At 38.5% G+C, this 24,877-nt stretch overlaps 1 protein-coding gene across 3 annotated transcripts in view; it reads right to left on the bottom strand.

Moving 5' to 3' along the window:
• ST6GALNAC3 (ST6 N-acetylgalactosaminide alpha-2,6-sialyltransferase 3) overlaps positions 1-24,877 on the bottom strand; it is a 555,981-nt gene that overhangs the window by 349,999 nt on the left and 181,105 nt on the right. The window contains exon 1 of one of the 3 annotated variants that reach the window (XM_077990332.1): positions 2,459-2,606. The gene's annotated coding sequence lies outside the window, so the exon portion shown is untranslated. 3 annotated transcript variants of the gene reach the window in all.

Genomic DNA, 24,877 nt, shown 5'->3' on the forward strand with positions numbered 1-24,877 from the left:
TTTGTAATGTGTATGTATTTATCACACATATAAAATCATACATAACTCACATAAATACACATACATACATGGATATGAATATGTCTCCCTAAGTCTCTTTTTTCTTCCTCCATTCCCTCTCACCTGAAATTCCTCACAAACACTTAATATAACCAGTCTCTCAAAGTAGGACAAAGGGAAGAAAAAGGACTAAACAGGTGAAACCAGAACCCTTCAGCAAGCAGAAGGAGAAAAAATAAGAAACACATATAATTCTTGTCTCCTCATAAAAGACAACTATAAACTGTTTCTAATCATTTTAGGTGACTTGAGGGCATTGATTTAGAAATTTTAAAAGTCTATTTTTCATGCATCCCACCTTCTCCATTTGTCTTTTCCATGACAAGCTGAAGTAATTTCCACTTCTCTGGTATCGTCAGTTGAGCTAACATGCATAGAAGTGCCCACTACAGCACCCAACGCCTGGTATGACCTCAATAGATGTTTCCTTCTTCCCTTACTGCCAATTTGGTCTAAAAATGTGTTAATGATCTTAAGTAATAATGAATCCAGGCCACATGAATTCACTTCGCCTTGAAAATTCCTCAATAGGCAGTATAATTGAGTAGCAAAGTGAAGTTTGAGACCTTCCCAAGGACCAGACATTTGAAAATGAGAACAAGATGCTGAATAGGCCCAAGCCACAGCCAGTTTGTAGTCATTATTCTCTGGACCTGGCTCCAGCATTCTGATTAAACAGAAGGGTGCTGTCTGTTGGCCAGGTTTCATTTTCCGACACTCTTCCCAGTGATCTTGGCCCCACTTGAGTCCCCATCTGTGTGCCTTTGAACACTGTGCATGCTCTGTGCAGATGAGGAGTGCAGGCACACTGCTGGACGAGCTACCCACACACTCCCCAGCAGGCTGCAGGCATCTCTGGCCAGCTTCCCTGCTGAAAAGCGCTGGGGCTGCAATCCAATGGCTCTCTCAGGGTGGAACCAAATGAGAATATATTTTATGACATTCATTCACCTCTTTACTACATTAATACAGAAAATGAACTCATAATTAAGTGTGCATTTGTTTAATGTTATTTTTTCCTAAGGCCTTTAAGAGAGAAAATTTGCAAACAAAGAAAAAAATCTATATCGATTTCAAGGCAATATCTCAGGGCAATAATATCTTCAGTTAAAAGGGAAAAATGTTTGAATTAAGGTGTCTGCACAAAAATATCAGTTAGTGGCTCTGCTACTTACTATCCATGAGACTTTAAACAAGTTATTAAACCTCTCTGTGCTTCAGCTTACCAATCTGCAAAATGAGATAGTAATAGTAATTACTCAAAGGGTTATGATGATATTAAAGAGTTAAATGTATGAAGTGCTTAGAACAGTGCATGGCATAAAGTGAGCATAATATAAATGTTTGACTGATAAATAAATGCATAGTTGGGTGGAGGGAAGTAAGGCGATATTCAGTGAGCATCTACTCTATTTTAGGAGATTTCATGTATTATCTCATTTGCCTCTATGATCAATTTGTAAATGAGTATTATTTATTGACCTTATTTTATAGAAAAGGTTCAAGTGGAATAAAGTGACTTGCCCAAGTTTGCATGCTAGTAAATGACTACGGGATTTATAAAGAAGTCTGAGTCCAAATCTTTGTAGCATACTATGCACATAACATTATTTAATTCTAAATTCTATGCCCATTATTTCATTTAATTCTTACAAGAATCCTTTCTGATAAGTATGTAGCACCAGCCCTTGTCTCTACCCATATAGTGCATTCAACTCAACTCAATCTTCTGTCTCTGGTGGCAGTAACAAGTATGTGTAACAGAAGGTCACAGTGCTCACCCCGGCTGAAACAGGTATGGATTTAGCTACCCTAGTGGCACATTAGGTATTCATTTACCAAAAATGATAAATGCTGAAAGTACTATGCAAGAAATATAATCTATCTACCCGAACTGGAAAGGACTAGTAGTTAGCTCTAGGAAGAAAAGAGAGACACTGGAGAGTAACAGTCGCCAGAATTTCCGTACTCTATTATCAACATATTTTTGAGAATATACCCGAAATGTACTCAAACAAAAAGTAAGCAGTAACAACTGATGAACTAAAATAAATAGGATTTCTGAAACTGTCTCTAACTTTCCACTGAGGCAATCACTAATTCAGAACATAGCAAAGGGTGGAGTAGAGAAAGGGGCGACTGGAAAAGAGAACAGAATAGGGAGAATGAAGTCAAGCTGAGAAAGAAGCAAGAGAGAAACGGCGAAGGAGAAGTGGAGGGAGAAGGGAAGAACAAATAAGAGAACGAAAAATGAGAAAAGGAGCAAGCACAAAAGAGAAAGGGCAAGATGAGAGAAAAGGAAGAGAACACAGGAGAGAGAACCAATGTTTAGCAAGCACCCCACTTTCTCTCGAACTCTTTATGATAGGAAAACACAGAACTCCTCCAGTCGACTAACCTCTATCTGTGCGCTGTTTCTCAAGTTGCTTTTAAAAAGAGGATCTCTACTAAGTTTTGTGAACTTTCTTCCTAATGCTTCATATTTCTTTTCTGAATTCTGAGGAGATTCCAGTAACGCTCCTGAGGTCCAGTGTGCCTGGTACAGGAGTCACAGTTGAGCTCTGGCTCTAAAACCTGAGGAGCCCTCTTGAGGAAGTGGCTACCATGGACGCCACTTCCGCCTCCGGCAGCTGCTGGCAGACATGACTCCAGGCACTGCAGCTCTGAACCAGCTCAAGTGCTGCACTCACTTGATTATGGCCACTACTGCCTCTGACAAGCCATCAAGAATACTAATCATCCTTTCCCACAAAGGCTCCTCTTTCCCGTTTCTTCTGTAACAACATTCCCCCCACCCCCGAAACTCTGGAGGCCTGTTGGCTTGCGCAGGTTGATTGATAACAACTGTGTCTTTCAGCAAACGATTCCACCCCTGAGGATCACAGATGGCGAATGACTTGAGGTAATTTTCTTACCAAAGAACACGGGGCTCAGGCATCTAAGCCATATTCAGCAGAGAATCCTTTCCAGTCAGATCCACAGAGGAGGCTTTTCGCAGCCATAAGCTTTCACTTGAGTTGTTATCAGAGTTTTCCATCACTGACTGTTTAAGAAAATATTAAAATGACTCCACATAAACTGCTGCTCTACAATTTCAGTTCCCCTGCCTGGTTGTGTGTGCCCAAATGCAGTCTAGGGGAAGCATGTTGGTGCTGTCTGCTGTCTCTCTCCTCAGGTGTGCAAAATCTCCCTGGGAGCCAAGGGGCCTCCTCAGTCAGCAATGGTGACAAGAAGAGATGGATAAAGTTGTATCAAATGTCTGCTGACCTTAGTGAGGGGAGACAGAGCCACATAATTGTCTACAGAAAGGATTATCCATTCTGGGCATTGTACTCAAATGCTTAGAAAATTCTGAACATTCTTCTTGCCTGAGGGAAAGTACTACGCAATGAACAGAACCATTTTGGTGTGAAATCCACCTGATTTTAAATCCTGACTTTACCATAAACACATTAGCTCTGTGACTTTGAGCAAATTACTTGACTTTCCTAAACCTTGGTTTCCCTTGTCATGAAAATAGGACAAATAACACCTAACTTGGGATGTTGTGGTGAGGATTAAATAAGATTATGTAGGTGTGGCAGGCAAATTTACTAAAATTACTTTTAAATTGCAAAATTTTCTGTTTATTTTTCTTTTCTTCTCCATTCAAGCAGACAGACAAAATCTCTTTCATTCTCTGCATCAGGGATTTGGTTTCCTCAAAAAGTAGAGGTAACCAGATATCAAAGGCTCTTCCTGACTTATGTAAAGACTGAAGTCCATTAAAAAAAAGAATGCCTAGCAATAATGAGAGTACATGATACTGAAAGATATCATTTATTTTAGCAACGAAAGACACTGATGATCTAAATAAGTAGATTTGGATAGAAATATAAATAGAAAGACTCAACATTATAATGTTACAAAGATATCAACTCTTCCCCAAAACTATAAATTTAATGAAATTTAATAAAGATATTAAAAATTTCCAAGCCAGTTATAAAATTTCTGTAGAAATGCAGAAGGCCAAGAATGACCAAGACATTCCTGAAGAATAAGGTCTAGGGGTGAGAATGTGGGAGGAGACTTGTGTAACCAGACTTAAAGCTTATTGTAAAGGTATAGAAGCTAGTGGCAGTATGGTACTGACTCAAAGACAACAGACCAAAGGCACACCACAGACAGCCCAGAAATAAATCCAGGCATATGGGGAAATTTGGTAGATGACAGAGATATTATTACACATTATTGGGAAAGGTAAATGATGCTGAGACAATTAATAGCCATATTAAAACATAGATGAAATAAGACTCCTTCATGTTAAGTTAAAGACATATATATGTATATTTGTGCATACACAGGTATATATATAGAAATATATGTGCATATATATATATAAACATATACATATATGTCTTTAACTGACCTGTTATGAAGGAGGGGGTCTTATTCCATCTATTTTTTTGAATATAGAAATTAATTGTTTCCACTTATATTTTCCCAATGATCTAAAATGTCATCTACCAAATTTACATATATGCATGGATTCATTTCTGGGTTTTCCATTGTGTCTCATTGGTCTGTCTGTCTTTGTGTCAGTACCACACTGCCCAAATATATCAGTACCACATTGCCCAAATATATAAGCCCATATGTAAATACACACACACACACATGCATACTCAAATATATATGAAGTTGGAGTAAAAAATAATTTTAAAAATAAGACACCAAAATATCAACCATAAGGAATAGTTTGATAATTTGGCCACCTTATTTTTTTAGTTTATTAAAATAATTTATTTCAAAAAGTGAAAATGTACATTGCAAATTGGGAGAAGATATTGCAACATGTATAACTGACACTGGATTAGTAAGCAGAACATACAAGAACTACAAATCCATTAAGAAGGGGAAAACAACACAAAATCAAAATGGGTAAAAATCATAAACAGACATTTCACAAAAGATGAAATAAAAATATCAATTAAAAATGCAAATATTCTCAGCCGAACTGATTTGCCAAAACGGTAAATTGAACTGTAAAGCATAAATTCATACACACCAATTTGACAACTTTTAAAAATGCTGAAAAAAACAAGTGTTGGCAAAGATGTGGAAAAACAGGACCTCTTGTATTCTACTTATATTGAAAATATTATTTTATTTTGGAAAATAATTTTGCATTATATAGTAACATTAAAGACTGCTCATGGTTTCATTAGGCAATGCCATTCTTAAGTATGTATGTACATTTGGGCACCCCTTCCATGCAGGCACAACAATGTATAAGAGAAGATTGTCAGCATTATTCCTAACACTGCCGAACTAGAGTCGACTTAATGGTTCACCAACAACACATAGACAAGTGAACTGTGGTTTAATCACACAATGGAATACTATATCACAGTACAAACTAAGAAATAGATTCATCCACCAGCATGGACGAATTTCAGAAATCATGTGGAATCAAAAAGGCAAGTGGCAGAAGAAATACACATAGATTATATCATTAATGCAAATCTAAAATCATGCAACACTAAGAAATACACAGTTTAGGATTGTATACATAAAAGGTAAAATTATACAGGAAAGCAAGATATTGATAAACACAAATAAACCTTACCCCTGTCAGGGGATATAGGAGGCATGGCTAAGGAAGTTTAAAAGGGGGCTATGAAATCACATTATATTTTTATTTATATATCTTACATGTTTTATATATATATATATTACATATATAAAATATTTCAGAATAATTTTAATTTACTTATGTGATGCAATGAAGGTTAATAAGATGTTAGTAGAAGTTTGATGGAAGTTATTAAGAAAGAAGGATTGTTTAACATTCTGAAAAGTTATCCAAAGCCATTGTGTCTCTCTACTGGAAGATGTGGGTTGCAAATATAAAACCTGGAAATGCTAGCTATTTCCCCTTCATAAAGGAATAGATCTCAGATTCAATGTCATATCACAGTCAGAAAACATTAAGGAAGAATGAAACTAGTACTTTGATAACACTGTTGAACTGCTGAATCAAACCAGTCTTGAAGCTTGTACCACATGTGACCCATTCAGATACTCAAGACAGTAAATACTCTTATTTAAAATACATGATACGGAAAGAAGATAATGTTCTTAAATACTAGCCAGCAATCAAGAAAATAAAACAGTAGAACCTAATGCTAGGTATACTCAGGAAGACTTCTGTAGTAGAGGGAGAGAGAATCAGGAAGACAAATAGAAAAAAAGATTTGCACCCCATCCCCACCAGTAGAGACTCAATTATTGCCCACAAAGCATCCTGAGGGAAGACCTTAGGATAGATCCTGGGTACTGTTTGAGTCAAGGGGCAACTAGCCAAGTGTGACAGAAGAACAATGACCAGAATTTTGGCATGGTACTAACAGGTCGGTGCAGAGCTCCAAGAAGGGCCAAGGTTAAGCTTCCTGCCACCTGGGAGGGATGGGGACATTAAAATCAGAGTTCAATATTTCAAAAATGTGAAATGTTCTATTTCTTGCATATCTGAGTTTACGGACTAAGATTCAAATCTGCTACATAAGCAAAGTGCCCAACAAAGAATTTCCGAAAGCAGGCCTTGGAAGACACTAGTGTCCCTTGAAGGAGGGTTTCATGCTCATATAGGTTTAAATGTTGTGTACTACAACTTGTGCTTATTGATTCATATTGCACCTTAGCATATTAAAGTCCTGCAATGAATCTTTTCCTAAATGCCTTTGAGCAATGAACATTTCTAGAGAAACATCTATCAAAAGCCGAGAAGCTGGAATTGCACTTAACACATCTTGGAAAACACAGTCTCCGTAGAGCATAGTCAGCTTCTCTGTCTACGGGGACATCACACTGTTATTCTCTCACTCAGTACACAAAGCAGAACCCTGGGCTCCATTTATTGCAGTCTCAGAGAGTGACATTTTTCCATCTTCCAGTGAAGAAATGGCCTTCTGCCAGGTCTGAAATTACAAGATGAATTTCGACATTCCCTGAATTTGAGTGCTTCTGCTGTCACAGTAACAAACTGTTGGTGAAAGGTTTTACCAGTAACTGTTAAATCACATAAGTTTGTCAGGACAACGGTAAGAGAGTACCCTGGGAAAGCACCCCACTCCACCCCATTCCTTTAAAATACCTATGTATGCATTTACTGTTTTTGGCAGAGATTAGAAATCAGACAAAGAGGACTGGGGCTAGCATTTAAAAAATAATATGAGAATTTAATAAGTTTAGACTACAGAATTGCTGACATTCTTGTATTGATTGAAGGGGTTTAGGCTGCAGAAATAGCTTTCACTCATGTTCCACTCAAGGTTCTTGAATTGCTTACTTGTAGATTCCTGATGTGGAATGATGAGTAATGGGTAAGGAGGCTGATCAGAGATAAGATTGAGCAAAGTGAAATGCCTGAATTACAGGAGGTTGGGAGAGATTGGGGGAAAAGTCATAAAAGATTGCACAAGCTTGCTATAAGCCACCATGCTGTTAAAATAGTTACAGATTTGGGTCCTCTAACATCCCTTCGCACAGCAGGTATGTTTTTAAAAGGGTAAATTAGAATTTTTATAAAAATTTTAAAAATTTAAGATGGGATGGAAAGGTTCAAAGACTAATAGGACATAAACTTGCTTATGTATAATCATATATATATATACGTATAATGTACCCACAGGTGCACACATGCATAATTGATCCATAGTTTGAAGAAGTTTTTATTATTAAGATTTTTTAAGATGACACCTAAGCAAAACTCTCTTGAACTATGAATGTACTTTGCAAACATTAGAAAGGAAAATATGAAAATATTAACGATGCCTGACTTTGAATGTTGTGATTATGGCTGGTCTTTTTCTCTCTTTTAGTTTTACATATACTCCAAAGTTTCTGTGATAAATGGGACTCTCACCTGTGGGCCATAAAATATGTTACCACTGGATGAAGCAGTGAGATTTTTAACAATAGACTCCCATAGTATATAAAGCACAGGAGTGGCACAGAGAGTATGTGTGGAGGGAAGTAAACTTCCAGATACATCGTTCCAAAACATAACTATAGCAAAATTTACTTACATATCTGATGAGTGGACATTTAGATTGTTACCAACTTTTCCTATTATAAATAAGACTATGATATAAATTTTTGCCCAAACTTTAGCTTTTGTATTTTTTAGAATGAAGTCCCAAAAGTGAGATTCATGGATTGATGAATATAAGCATCTTAAGGCTCTCAATGCATGTTGCCATATTGTTTTTCAGACTGATATGCCATGTGATGTTAATACCAGGAATATGTAAACAGGTCTGTCTTAACTTACTGACTTTACGTATTAAAAATTTTATTTAGTCTTTACCAATCTGACAAACAACAACAAAAAATAGGTTTTCATTATAGTTTAACTTGTCTTCTTTGATTACTAGGAAGTTCTACCTTTTCTTGGAAGTTTACTTGCCATATTTATATTTCCTCTTTCATGAATTGTGAGCTCTTCCTCGCAGCTCTATTTGATGCTAAGGGATTTTTATCCAAGAAAAATATAACTTTTCACAGTAAGGTTGTTAACCTTTTATTCAATATTTATGGTGAATATTTTTCTGGTTCCTGTTTTAATTTGCACGTGATAAATCTTACTTGTTTTTTTTTTTTTTGTATTTTTTCATTGCTTTTAAGGTTTTGAAAAGTTTCTCTATCAGAGATAAAATAAATATTGGCTAAATTTCCTTAGATTTTTAAAAAGTATTTTCTGTTTAAATTTTAATCCATGTAGATTTTTATTTCTGTCGACAATGTAAAATGAAAATACAATTTAATGCTCCCCTGGATAGCTAATCTTCTCAACATCCTTTCCCTGGCAATACCTTCTTTATCAAATATATCAAATTATTCTATATACCAAGATATATGTCTTTTATAATAGAAAAGAAGCTATTTAAAAAAAAATATTTATAAATGCAGGACTATGAGTGACCCCTTTGAACAGTGTTTTAAATGGTCACTCCTCTCCCCACAGGTAAAGTACCCCTGTTATGTTACATAAATACTGATCCACCTTAAGTATCCATCAAAATGCCAAAAGCAAAAGATAGCCAGCCCTCAGTTCCCATTTTATATAGGCCTTCTTTGTTAGTCTTCCTCTCTCTGCTGTGATCCACCAAACTAGGGAGGAGGCTAAGTTAGCCTATTCTTTCATTGCTCACAATTCCTAGAGCACAAACCGCCAATCAGTAAATTCCAAGGGTGTTCTTTGGGGGTGGCTGGGACAGCCAAGGGCTCACAAGTTTTAAAAGATGACACCTGATGATATAGATGAAGAGAAGAATAAAATGGACCCATCATGCTGCACCAATGGGAAAATAAAAGAAGATTCTACATGGGTGGCATCCATTCAGAGCGGCACCAAGGTGGAAACACTGTTCACGGTTCAAGTACAGATGTAATGAATGAACTCTGAACTACAAATAAGGAAGCCTGAGGCTTTGATCCTAATTCTGCCCCTAATGACCTTGGCTAAGTCGATAAACTTTGTAAGACCCCATATCTCTCATCTGTAAAAAGAATGGGCTTGATTCTTACAGGATGTAGTTTAGAAGTTCATAGGCCAATTGTACAGATATAATTTGTCTTGAATGGTGTTTTAATTTTTTTTCTTTTCTTTTTCCGAGACAGAGTCTTGCCCTGTCACCCAGGCTGAAGTGCAGTGGCGTGATCTCAACTCACTGCAATCTCCACCTCCCAGGTTAAAGCGATTCTCCTGCCTCAGTCTCTCGAGTAGCTGGGACTACAGGTGCATGCCACCACGCCCAGCTGATTTTTGTATTTTTAATAGAGACGGGATTTCACCATGTTAGCCAGGATGATCTCAATCTCTTGACCTCGTGATCCACCCACCTCAGCCTCCCAAAGTGCTAGGATTACAGGCATGAGCCGCCGTGCCTGGCTTTAATTTTTTTAATGTAATAAGACAATGGACCTTGTTTCTAAGAGCCCCTATTGTCATGCAGCTAGTTTCACTCAGTTGTGCTACCTACCTGGCCTCAGAAGAGGTCTAAATGATCTGTGAAATCTCTCTCAGCTTTATTAAAAGGTCCAGTTTATTGGAAATCCACATTGGCTGTGCTTTTAAAATACACCCCAAATCTAACCTCTTCTCATCACCTCTACTGCCACCACCCTTCTCCAAGCTGCCTGCCCGGACTTTTGCAATGGGTTCCTAACACTTCTCCATGCTTTTCTGCAGTCTCTTCCCAAAGCAGCCGGAGTAGTCTTTCTAAAGCATAAATAAAGTGGTCACTGTCACTCAACTATCACTTAATCAAGGACACCTAATCTGACTTCCGTGTTTTAAATAGCAATCCCTTCTTCTAAACTCTTGATCACACTTGCTCTGCTAGACTTTCCAGATAGAATTGTCTCCTTCTCACATACTATATAATGTGTTCTTATATGTTGTGAGTTTTGTTTTGTTTCTGATCTGTTTTGTCCCAATAAAGCATAAGACCACTGACGACAAGCATTTTTGTCCATTTTGCTTAGTGGTTACTATAGCCCTAGTGTCTACAAACCTGGCACAGAGTGGGTACTCAATAAATAATTGTGAATAATTATGAACTTATCAATAATTCTTTTCTCCCTCCTAGAATAAATTCTTCTGATTCCAAGAAGTGGCATTTCAAAATGGAGATTGGATCCTCTTCTGGAACCTCTCCCATTACAGCAAACCACTTTACACCCATACCACAGCCTGCAAAATTCTCAGCAAGGAAGTCCCTTGACAAATCAACAAGAATTGGGGAGACTTTATGTAATAAGCATAAAGGCAGCCCGCAAAGACACGAGTTCAAACAAGAAGGAGACTTCTTTTCCACAGCCATCAAATAAGGAATCAATATGAGGATCAATTTATAAAACAAACAAGGCAGCCCGTCCCAAATGCAGGCTCAGGGATGCTCATATGAAATAGGTCAAAGTTCCATGGTATCATCTATGTTCTTTGAGCCTGTTGTCCCTTGGGGCCATCTGCAAGTCTGTTTGCTGAATTCAAACACACTGACAATAAAATCCTACATTTCTCAAGAGTAATACATTCTCTTTCAAAGACTAGAAAAGGTCAGCCCCCTGCCCCCAAAACCTGAGCTGCTTGCAACAGCTTTCAGATAAATCTCTTGAGTATGGACTGAATGAGGACACGCACCCCTCACAGAGGTGACCTGTCTTACTGAGGATGGACATTTTCTATCTATACCTGGTGTTCCTAGTCATTCCCACCCTTCCCCTCCCTCTCCCGGGCATGTCATTAACTGAGGGTGTGGCTCAAATCTGGCCACAGACTTGGATTTCATGGACCACTATGGATTTCAGTTTCATTATAACTGGGTAGCTACCAAATGAAACTATAATTTAGAAATGAAACAATAGAGAGAGACAACAGGAACCATTCTAAGGTTGCCAACTTTTTTTTTTTTTTTTTTTGATGGAGTCTCGCTCTTGTCACCCAGGCTGGAGTGCAGTGGTGCGATCTCGGCTCACTGCAACCTCCGCCTCCCAGGTTCAAGCAATTCTCCTGCCTCAGCCTCCTGAGTAGCTGGAATTACAGGCACCTGCCACCATGCCTGGCTTATTTTTGTACTTTTAGTAGAGACGGGGTTTCGCCATGTTGGCCAAGCTGGTCTTAAACTCCTGACCTCAGGTGATTCACCCGCCTTGGCCTCCCAAAGTGCTAGGATTACAGACATGAGCCACCATGCCCGGCCGGTTGCCAGCTTTTCATTTTGTCAAGTAAATATACCCAATGAGATATTTTGGGACAACCAGAGAAAAAAAGTACATAATCTCAAAATAAGTTCAATAATTTCAACTTTATGAATTCTTTATTTTTTCTCAGCATGTCAGAGAAATGTTCTCAGGAACCACTATTTGGTGGGTATGGATGCAAATGTCCCTGAATCCCTTATCCAGAATGATAACAGCTCTGCATGAGGCTTTATTGGGGAGCACAGAGATGACTCTAAATTCACGCTTCACAATAGGGGGAAACAGAGGACCTCTGCCTCTCTGGGTTCCAGGCACACATACATTATGGCATCCCCTCTAAGTCAAAGCGCTGAAGAGCAGTTAGAATCTGGGAGAGAAGACAGGGCTCATTGACAAGGTCTCAGATTTTGGAGGGTGTATTCATAGTGGATGTGACACAACCCAGGGTCTTTAGATAACTAGACAACCAGTTTTCCTTTTTTCCAGTCTTTTCAAAATCCTTCAACAGCTTTTACTGATCAGCACATGGCATGTGGCCTTATACTAAGAAAGCCACAGTAGAACAGTCAGTTCCATTACAACTGGATACCTACCAAATGAAACTTTAAAGCAGGTTGTGCATACCAGTGGTGCACACACTGAATATGGCACCCAAATATGTTTTCCAGGTTAGGAGAATCACCAAAGATATTCCCACACTTTAACTGTCTATGTTTAAATATTGTGAAGTTTGCCTAAGACTCTATATTTCTAACTTCTCTTGAAATGTCTGAAAATTTGGCAACAAAGGGCCCTCATTCCAGCATGGCCACAAGTGACTGCAGATGTGCAGGGATAAGCCATGCCCTCTTCCCTTGGCTGAGTCATTATATTACATTACTTGCCTGGCGTCAGGAAACATCCATGTTGGTAAATTCTGGTTTAGTGTATATTTATACTCCACACAATCCCTAAAAGGATTGAAAGAAACTTAGAAAGACAGACAACAAGGAGGAAGGGGGAAGAGGGAGAAAAAACAATTAGATAGAGCCATGAATAGGGTCATGACCCACAGTATCCACCACACAATTTTATACACTTTCCTGGACATCGGCTGCAAATTTGGGTCCAGGCTTCTTCACAGCTGACTGGAGTTTAGAGTCTGAGACCAAAACAAGTCAAATTCCCTCCCTCTAGTGAAATACAATTTTGCTGTAGTAGTAACATTAAATGCCATGCAGCAATAAAACGTGAAACAAAGGATAAGACAAGGTGGCATGAAGTGCCAAAATGTGTGGTCTTGGGGGTGACAGAGTGATCTGGGAGGTCCCTAGTGGGAGAGGACAATGGCGAGGAATGAGTAAGATGGAGAGATTTGACAAAGTGGCCCTCAGTACAGAAGATGGGTACGTCGTGGTTAGGTAGAGCACTCTATCAGCGGTGTAGAGGAAAACACAATTGTGTCAAAACAACCGGAGAAAAGCCTGTCAAATTCATTCAGCCATCAGGTAATGCCCTTAACTTCCAGCACATCTACTTTTCTTCCTCAAGTATTTTCTTTATTTGGGTTGCTGTCAAACTATGGGAAATTCTAAGCTAGTTAGAAATGAAATGCCTCTTAGAGTTCAGTGCATAAGTACCTCAGCTCTGAGACTTGGGGATCCAATTTCTTTCTCTCTCTTCAAATCAAGACCACTCGTGCATGGCTTGACCGACTTGTTTTGTGTGGGGGCTGGAGGGAAAGGCTGACTGCCACCAGGCTGCGCTCAGAAAGGAAAGGTCCCACACATTGTGGCAGTCTCAGTCCCCCTGGCTCTGGTGCCCCAGTGAAATAGATTGCTTCTGCTTTCTCTCTGTCAAATCTGCATCAAGCATCATCAAGACAAATTCTGGCAACTACTTACTGGACAATCCCACCTCTATTTCTGCATGTCACTGATATAGAGTTTTGTGTGGCCTGAGTGAAATTAATGGCAAATCCATTTGGCAAAGCAAAATAAATCCCAAATTAACAAACGGCGCCACTACCACTTTCTGGTTTATTAGTGAAGAAAGATATATTTTGTGCATTTTCTTCAGTTCAATATTTTATCTGTATCAAAATGAGGAACAAAGAGCTCATCACATCAATAATGGAATTTCAAGCAGCCATGGGGATAGGACTACAATTTTCTTCCCTACATAAATGGAGATCTGTGAGTTCTACAGAGAACAGACTCTTTCCAGACGAATCAATTAAAAAATTATAAAGGATTTTGGTCACTAAGTTAGATGGACGTGAGAACATCATATAATTCCTTTTCTCCTCTCTATACTGCAGAAGGTAGAAAGTTGCAATCTTTTTTCATGAGATATTGACTATATCCTCATATCAAAGCAGTCACAGTCATTAGAGAGTCTGCCAGTATTTCTGTAAGAAACCCTGTCTGGGGAGGATTTACAGAATACCAGCTGCTTTCCATTCACAAAGAGCTGACTTTAAAGCAAGGGTCTCAGTTGCCATGAATTCCCTTCATTTGCCTATTACACATAAAGCAAAGCCTTTTTCTGTGGTTTTGACCATTTGCAATCTTACAGAGGTGATAATGAAGGTAACTGTCTACTTCCTCCAGAAAATATATATTTTTTCAAGTCTAAGAATCATAAAGATCAGATTCTTATTCAGTCTCAGTACGAAAATATATTTATCAAAAAATCTGTATTTCATTTTCAGGTAGACCCTGAAGAAAAGGTGGTTAAAAATGCAGTGAGAGTGGCTGCAGATGATCTGCTCTGGTAGAGAGAAAGAAAGAGCAAAGTAGAAGGGAAAGAAAATAAAGCAAGGAAGGCAATTCTGCCTCTTTTGACTTTGGACAGCAGCAGGACAGGGTTTGGGTGGGCTGGGAAGGGAGGTGACAGAGGAAGCAACTTGGCAAGACCATAGCTTAGGTAGATTAGTGACAAAGTCCACAAAGCTTAGCAGGCGCTAGACAGAGGAGACAGAGAGTTCCATGAGTCCAGTAGGCAAGGAGTCATGATCAAAGGGTTGTATATTGAGATTCATAATTGAGGATCAAAAGTTCCAGGACCTGAGTCAAAGAGGTCAGGATGTAGGAAAGAGATCGCAAATTGGCTGTCAAGCCCCACAGCATTTCTGGTCTGGAAGGGAGGTAGGATTCTCCTGAGAAAGTGGGCACTTGGCCAAAGTTGGGAAGCTGGCTGGAGCAGAGGGACTTAGCGTTGGCATTGCCTGTTTCTAGCCGTTTTCGCTCCATTTACCAGACTGCCTCTCAACAAGACCCAAGCCTATCCTTCTATTGGATATAATCCAAAGAAAATATTTCTCTGGGCCACTTAGGGCTGGTCCTATAGAACAGTTGGGCCTGAGATGGTGGGTAGCCACAGAACCTAACACATGGCTGGAGAGACAAATGAGATGAGAGTTCAGGTAATTCCCAAAATTCTGGATTGTTTCTGCCCCAAGTGCGACCAAAGGGAGCACAGTCGGTGGCTAGCATAATCACAAGAAGGGTGGCAACTGGAAGCTTAGATGGGTGGCTAAAATCAAGATGGATCAAGTAGACAAGAATTGGAGATAGCACCTACTAAGCCAATTGTTAGACAAGATCCTAAGAGCAACTGTTCCTCTTTTATCTCTAGAGATTAAGTTCCACCCTAGGCTTTAGAGAATGTTATCTTCATAGATAGAAAACCACATCTCCAGAAGCCTTTACTCCACATCTGATGATAAGGACTTTGGATCTGAGCCAGGGATGCTGGGTCTTGTCCCAACAAAATAAAGGCTGAAGGTTGCCCTTCCTCAGAGACAACTCCCTTTGAGACCCAACACCTTTCTAGGGCAAGGGCGAGAGTTTCAGCAGTAAAGACTTGGAAGTATCTACCGACCTACTTGATAGAGTCATCCTTATGCTGAAGAAGACAGCACACCCTGGGTAATAGAGCCCTGGGTTCCTGGGAAAGGGAGTTACTCATGTAGTGCTCTGCCTCCATCCCTACCTCATTTATCACTGTGTTCCCTGCAGCTATGGGAAAGTTTGCCAGAGAGACGGTGCCCAATAACATATGGTGAATGAACAAAAAAATTCAACAACATCCAGTTTTCTGTTGCTACCTATTTCCAGTTAGTTAAGTACCCCCGAGCACTATAATTTCTTTCTCTGTAAAATGTAGGAAATTTGAGCATAACCCAGAAATTTATGAAGAATGTGTTATACAGCTCATTTGCTTCAAACCTGTAGCATGGCACTTCTAACTATGATCCTCAGACCATCCACCTGTGCAACTGCAGACTCCTAGACCCTAAGCAGATCTACTGCACCAAAATCCTCGGGAAGCAGGAATGAGCACAAGAATCTGAAGCTTTCGCAAGCAATGTAGGTGATACCTATGCACACAACTATTTGAGAAACACAGAGACTTAGATTTACGAAAAAATACTACTTTCTAGACCCTAAGCTTGAGATTTTATATATTCATTTAATCCTTACAATTACTCTATGAGGCAAGTATTACTTTCCTGATTTTCTAAGTAGGGAAACTGATTCAAACAAGGTTACACAGTCAATAAACAGCTGAGCCACGGTCCATCCCTGTGATAAATAAAGGATTCTGAGTCTCATTTTCAGTATTTTTAAAAAATTTTGATAAAAGTGTATGTTTGTAATAAAGAGCTGAGAGGAAATATGGTTGCATTTGGTGGGTACGAAGCTTCTTACAGCCTATCAAAGTTAGAGAATTGGGGAGAGAAACACATGGAGGGGAAGGGAAATAGTAACATGAACAAGCAAATGCAATGCTTTTGCTCTGAAGTTAAATGCTACAGTTGAATTTTGTACTCTTGATTTAAAATGATTAGCAATGCTGGGTTACTATTCTATAACATGCTTAGGACATGACCTTGTACCAATATCACCACCGCATGTAACAATCAAAACCTGCCTACAGATGACCTGGATAGCTGATACAATCACTGTTGGTCTCAAAAAATTTAATTGTGCCATAAAAAGAGGCATGATTCATTGGAAGCTGCCATGTCCAACTTTATCTGTGCTTACCCTAGCCAAAATGGCCTTTTTTCTCTTCAAGGTAGGTACCACCATCAAATATCACCTGTGGAAGTACTCCTGGAGCTAAATGACCTTGAGTTCTATTGTGATGTGGTAAATGGTCTCTGGATGTTCCTGAAAGAGTTAACTTCCTTCATATAATCAGGAATAGATAACTTACTTTTTTGTGATCCAAAGGAATAAAGGCCTTAAAAGTACCACTGTCTTATCAAGAAAAATTTCTAACTAATATAATCTAGTTTAAAAAAAAAAAAAAAAGCACTAGAGTTACAGTCAAGTGTCTTGAAGTATGGCTTTATCACTAATCAGTTGGTGTTGTTAGGGTCAAAAAAGACTTCTCCATCTGGTTTTAATCACCTGTCACACTATCCACTACTACTATTTCAGAGGGGTTTAATGGCTCTATTAATTCAATAAGTATGAAAGAGCTTTGAACATATAAGGTGTTATTCTAATGTGATAACTAAGTATTATGTCTGAACAAAACCAGGTTTAGGTTTGCATTCTAGGAACTCCCAGCACTCTTCCCCTCCTTCTACTGAACTATTCCACTGGAAGCTATTCCATATACCACCTTGAAGGATAGATTTAGGTAAGCGATTCCTGCAGGGTACACCGAGCACCTCACAGAAAGAGACATTTGAAGTGCAAATTATTATTTTTATAGAAGATATTACAAGAGCAGGGCAGCAGTTACTACAATTACTATTCAGTGAAGAATCTCCTTAAGTGCATATGGCAGACGTGCTTGGTGAACCCAAGTATTTTCATGGGTCTTAAAGGTTTAAACTAATAACACCTACATAGTTACTGAAGATCATTTGATGACTATAATATAGATAGACAGATAGGTTCATTACTACAAATGAATTCAGTGCAATATGAAGAAAAATTGAAGCTACTACTATTATGCTGATGCGGCTGCCTAGAGCTAACCCCAACTCCCTCCTGACACTTTCCCTGCTTGCTCTAAGTAATAGAATTTCAGGCTATTATCTACTTGCTGAGAAGTTTCCTCATCTGTAAAATGCGGGGAATAGAGGTAATCTCCATGGCTCCTTCCAGCTGTATGAGTAGACAATCGTTTCTGTATATTGTACAAAATAATAACAGTGAATGTCTTATCCAACTAACACAGAACTTTGGATAACCTTCTCTTATCTCCCTATTTCAACTACCTGATTACAGCAGTTACATTTAATATGATTTGTCCATCCAATGCCTTTTAGTTGCTGTTCTAGTTCAAACCTCTTCCTACCTTGACCAAATATCATTCACGTTCAGAAATGAAAGCTCATCAACAGATAAAAGGTGTTTTTTTTTTTTTTTTTTTTTTTTTTTTTAAAAAGCACTTCTAAGTCCCACAAGGGGTGACCCTGACTTTGGTTTAATAAGTAACTCTAACAAATCAACAGAAAGAATATGGTGACTGCCAGGGAGGAACAATAGAGAAATATAGTGTTCAGAGGTGCAAAATGTGTTTACCCAGAAGTCTCCAAAAGAATGATAGTGGAGCAGAGAAACCAAATCAATTCCATTGACAAAAAGGTATCTGCTATTGTAGGATATAAATATTGTGTCACTTTTCCAGGTCTTCAATATTACACATCTCAATGACCTCCTTTCTTTGTTGAGTCCACACTTAACTGAGCTACCTTCTGATTAACAGTTCAGTTTCCCAATAACCCCAACACAAGAATTGGGGTGGGGGAAAGAGATGAGGTTACAAAAAGGGATCAGAAAGCTCTTGATATGGAGGTTTTTAGATTTGATACCCATATAAAAAGAATATTACATGATAAGGTAGTTATGATTTATAGATCAATTATAAAAGTATTAGCATATCATATTTATTAGGTATTGGCAGTGTTCCAAGCACTATAAGTGCTTTGCATGCATGGACCCATTTAACCAACATAGTATCTTATGAGGACCATCCCATGCTAATATGAGGAAACTGAAGCTGACAGAGATTAAATCATTTGCCCAAGGTTATGCAGTTAAACAGTAGCAGAGGACTTGAACTATAATCTCTATATTGTTCTTTCAGTTTAATTTTCATGAGGTAGAAACTGAATTGAGTCACCTGAAAATATTCATTCTCTATAGTCATAAGATTAAAGATCAAATCTGGAGCATGATGGTTCAGCTAAGATGCTGTCCCTGAGAGCCTTTACCTGAGGTACTCTTACACAGAATCCTCCTAGGTACAGCCTTTAGATCACCACACAACCCTGGGCTCAATGAGCCTCTAATGAAAGGAAGTGCTTCTTCATCCAGGATATAATAAACATGAATCCAAGAGGTTGGGAAATACCACCTATGAATGCTCCCCAAAGCTTTGAACGTGAAAGTAAGAAATGTGTGCATGCATGTTTTCAATCTCCAGGGACAGATCCATCCTGAAGGATGATGAACCATGTTCCCTACTCCCCAAAAGCCACTGGATGAAGGTCTAATTACTACCCGCTTGTTTGTCAGTTTGTCTCTAATTCCACTGCCATCTTTCTCCTCCACATTCCTTACCTCAATGTCTAATGACTGCAATAGCCTCTTAGCTGCGTTCTTCCATTCTAGCTTTTACTACATCTACCTCATTCTACCCAGACAGCCAGACCAGTCTCTTGAATATTATTTTCATCATAGCATTTACTTAGATGATCCAAATATCAACATCAAAGAAAGACATTAAAATTGACAAAGCAGTACTCTCCTCTTTTAGCCTTCTGTACATTCCTCTTTTACTCCCTTAAGTATTACAGCAAATGTTCCCAGTTTCTGTATGCATACAACTTTCCATATGAGCACAGCCCAATAAATACATAGTCACCACAGCCTGCCAGGGAATTAGCACAGTGGCATTGGTGTCAGGCAGAGCTGGTTTGGAGTCCTGGTTCCACTAACCGGGGAAAATTTGGTAAATCTTTTTAAGCCCCAAATAGAATATGGAGATAATCAGGGTATATTTCTCACAGGATTACTGTGATGATTAAGGGATCACTGGTAAAGTGTGCTGAGCACATTTTTCTGGGCCACAGTAAGTGCTCAATAAATGGTACCTATTATCACATCATCATTATTAAAGAAATATGACTTAGTGGTTAAGAGCTCAGACACTAGATTCAAAAATACATGGTTCTGGCATATGAAAGGGTAAGGCAAGGTCTCTATAAGTTTCATCCCAGTCTTCTTGCCATGTGAAAAACATTTCCTTGGTAAAACTATTTAAACAACTCCATCCAAGACACTCTCAAAAGGTGGTTTAGTGACTGTTAGAGTACAAATATAGAAAGGAAAAGAAAAATATTGCTCAGAACGGCAGTAGTTTTCCAAACATTTTTTGGTTAACAAATGTTTATGGAGTCTCTACAATGCATTAGGCCAAAAGAAGGGAGTTAGGACCCTCAGAGAGCTCCCATCTAAGCTCCAGTGAGAGGATGTTTCTGCTGGGTTCCAGCAATGCGGCTGCTCTGCTGTTTAGCACCTGCTTCATGCCAGGCTCTGTGCTCAGCCCTGTGTGCACATTATTCTGTTTGTCCTCATGGTCATTCTTTGAGAGCAGCACTGTTTTTCTCATTTTTCATATGAAGAAACTGAGACTTAAAAGAGGTTGTATGGCTTGTGCAGAGACACGTGTTAGGTAAGTGGTAGGGCCAGGACTTGGACCAGAATGGTTGCTGGATGGCTCTCTCACCTAGGAGCTCAACTCCGGGCTTGTGTCTCCTTGTTGTGTGAGCATCACCAACATTCAAAATGGGTCCCATAGTGGTAGAGATGTAAACAATGGAAGCTTTCAAGTAAAAAATTTACTTAACTGGCAACAAACTGGAAGTAACTCGAAAGCCCATCAATAAAGGAATGGTTGAGCATATTATGGCACATCCAAATCAACAAAAGGCTAATTGAATAAATTATAATGTATCCAAACCATATTATGTAGCCATTAAAAGACAGATACTTAAAGTGGGGAGGGGGACTAAACTTCAGTTCGATAGGAAGAATACATTCAAGAGGCCTACTGTGCATCACGAAGATAATAGTTAACAATAACATTATATACTCAAAAATAGCTAAGCAATTCGATTTTAAGGATATAATATAAAAAATAAATTCTTGAGTTAATACATATGTTAATTAGCTTGATTTGGCCATTTCACAATGGACTCACATCAAAACCTCACATTGTATACCATAAATATATACAATTTTTACTTGTTAATTAAAATTTTCTTTAATTTTTTAAAAAAGGCACATATTTATTAACTTGGATGGATGTCCATGGTATATTGTTAAGTTTAAAAAGAAAACCTCCTTTCAAAAGAGATTTTTTTTAAACGAGTCTAAGAGGAATAAGAGAGATGGGTAGATATATTAAATTTATTCAGACTCTGCACCTAATTATTTAGACCTGTCCTGATTTATCATAAAACTAACATATCCTTTCAGTAGAAACTGAACCCTGTTAAACACACATGAGGAAGTATAGCAAAGTGATTAACAGCACAAGCTTTGAAATCAGAAAGACCAGGTTCATATCTCATCTCCATGACTTACTTCCTGTGACCTTGGGGAGGTCACTCATCCCTTAACACAATTTCCTCAACTACAAACTGATGATAATAATACCCTATTGCATAGGGCTGTTGTTGCGATTGAATGAAATAATGGAAAGTGCTGAGCACAGTACCCTGTACATAGCAAGTTTCAATAACTGGGGCTATTACTTTAACTGTTATCTAATTGCCTTAAAGATCACACTTTTCTAAAAACAGAAGTCCTTCCACAGATTGACATTCAAAAGGCCACCACCACAAAGAATGCGCTTAGGCTGCCAGGAAGGTACTTGTGAAAGTGTAGGCCAATGAATAAATGGCATTTGATATTCTATTCCAGCATCTTTCCATTTCAGCATTTTCTAACTCAGCAGACACATGGTGCTCTCTGGCTGCGTGGCTTCCCTCCCACATTAGCAAACCAGGACTACTCCAAATGTGCAGCGTGGTCCCCAAGGCTTCCTGCTTGCCATGGTCACAGATCACCAACAGGTCTTTGGGTTCAAAGGCCCTGAAGCAGGTAAGGAAATTAGCTCAATGAACACCAGCCAGTTAGTCCATGCTTCAGTCAGAAAAAAAATAATAATAATAGAAGAAAGCAAAACTAAAGCAAGAGAGATGGAAAAGAAGACAGAAGGACCAGTCTCTGTTCACCCGGCAGAGTGTCATCCCAGGTTCTAGAACAACAATGTAAATGAAGGGGGTCAGTTAAATTTTGGAAAGGGGTTTCTAAATTTTTGGACAACACCAGCTGCTTTGTAAACCAGAAAAAATAAATACAAGCTCATCAACAGTGAAAATGCTACTGCCCCAAATTAATTAAGTTCAACTTCAGAGTATGTGTACTCAGCGCTAGCATTTATACACTAATAGAGAGAAGGGTTATTTTCAAGAAAGGTCACAGCACCCATTTCACTTACAATCTTCGCCACTGCAATCTACAGAATGTTGGTTGCTTTTAAGCTATTTTAAAGGAGCCACTGGTATTAACTGATGGGCCTATTCAAGAGAGAGAGGGCTTAACTTTTACTGGAGAATGATGATGATGGAGGTGGTGATGATGATAATAGCCAACATTCATTGAACACTGACTGGGTGCCAGACATTATGCTAAGTGTTTTACCCAACACTTCATGTGATAGATATTGTCACATGAAACAGGGACACAGGAAGATCAAGTAATCATTCCCACTCAGTGATGGAACCAGGATTTAGATGGAACATGGGATCTCCTCTGAACCCGTGTTCTTACCACTATATTGCCACCCATTTATCTCTAACGTCTCTACTGTATCTGTTATTTGATTTCTTCTGTCATTAGAAATTTCCATTTCTGCAGCTCCTTTTGATTTTTTTGTAAGCATATGGTAACCTAGAGAATTTCAGTCTAATGCTTTTCACCTACGTATTTAATTTTTTCATCTTCTAAAAGAAACCATGACCATTTCAGCTGTCATGATTCTGTATTATTTCAGAACATGCATTCATCTTTTATTTTCCAGAGCGAGGTTTTGTTTATAACATATAAGATAGGGAAACAAAATTGAGAAGGCAGGGAGAATATAAATCTTGTCACAGAAGCAAGATGCTCCCACCACATTTGAAAGCATTTAAGAGTTCTTTGATGCCCTCATCTGACTATAAAATTTTGAACAATGTAAATGTTGACAGTCACAAGTACATTCAAAAAGACTTGCTGAATTTTTTAGGTCTGCCATGTAACCTGGTGATTTCTATTTCTTCAATTACATGATGCATTCTGCATGTAGTATGTGGAACCTGAACCCTTCATTTGGGCTCACTGTGCTTTCTTATTGCCAGATCCTTCTTTCCAGCTAGACTGCAAACCCTTTGAGGGTTGAAGTCACATCTTACAATGCCAGGGTACCCAGCCCTTCCACAGGCCCTTATACATAGTAGCAACTCAAAAGAAGTTTAATCAAGTCAGAAATCATTTATTTTTTGAGCAAACTCCAAACCTCTGAAAGTTGACATTCCAGAATGCATTGCCTACTCCAATATTGCTTCATCCCAGGGGAGCCTTCAAGTAGCAATAAAATTGATTTCTTTGCTAGCAAAACCTGAAACCCTGATGACTCTGGAATTATCATCTGGATATAAACCCATCCATGCCAAAGGTGCCCATTTCTTTAAAGAGCTAAGGAAGCAAAGATCTGAAGAAGCAGTATTTGATGAAGATATTTGGCCTTTCAGTTTAAAGATTATGCAATTTTGTAAGAGGTGTACTGTACGTTAGAAACTGAATTGTGTCATATCTAGAGAGTGCTTAATAAATATTTATGATATGAACGTCTTCTTCAAAAAAATTAAACTTAACACTTCATCTTATTTTACAATTGAATTTCACTATAAAACCTGGAGATGGGTTTATGAGGAAAAACACTTTAGATTACATGTGAGTCATTTTAACCAAGGACTAATTCTACTTTGAGAACATATCTGTTAGAAAATTGTAACCTGAAGAAAATAAAACCTTGCAGTATGCTTATTGCCTTTATGTGAGACACAAAAGCTTAAATGTCACAGCAGTTTCCAGGAGCACATGAGACAAAGGGGCCTGAGACACCAGTGTCTGAGTCAGAGGGAAACCAAGTGTGCAGGACTGGCAGCCAGACTGGCTCCACATTTTTTCATCTGCTTTATAGACTGGGATTCTACATGAGATTCCATTTGACAAATGAAAAAGCAACTAAGAGTGTAAAGATACTGGACAAAAATAAAGTAACATCATTAGCCTTCTATCCTATTCTTTTTTTCCAGTATCATTCAGCAGAATGATACTTTCTCAGCTTATATCAACTGTGAATCTCGGCCCATTTTAGAAGCCATAGTGAATAGTGGGTCCAGGTCAAATAGATGATGGCAGAGCAGAAGAACTCAAAGTGGGGCAAGGAAAGAGTAAATGGGGAAGAGATTTACTGGGATACACACAGTAATAAGAGAAGCTACTATTACTGAACAGCACAACTAAAGATGCTTGAAAATTCTTTGAAATAAATCAGGCCTGCCCAAACTTAGTTCTTTTCAAACCCAACCATGATTCAGAGTTGGCCATGGTGCTTGTTAAAAATGTAGATGTCTGGATTCCACCCCAAATGTACTAAATCAGAATCTTATGGGGGGCTACCCAGTGACTGTACATTTAATAAGTCACCTCAAATCCCCAAATTATTCTGATGCACATGCAGGCTTTAGAACCACTGTTATAAGCCCCATCAGTGTCATGGTGTGAATTCTTGGCAATGTAATTCCTATAAAATGAATTTCTTTAAATTAAGAAATACCAAGACATTTTTATTGGTGATAATAAAACCATATTCATGTAGTATAGGTACTAAAGCATCTTTCAACATCCAAGAAAATGAACTGTCATTCTTAGAAATTTGGGGATTAAACCATGTGCTCTGAAGCCTTCTTTATAAACATGACATTATGATGCAGTATCTCCCT

Source organism: Macaca mulatta, chromosome 1 (genome assembly GCF_049350105.2).
Source record: "Macaca mulatta isolate MMU2019108-1 chromosome 1, T2T-MMU8v2.0, whole genome shotgun sequence".
Lineage (NCBI taxonomy): Eukaryota > Metazoa > Chordata > Mammalia > Primates > Cercopithecidae > Macaca > Macaca mulatta.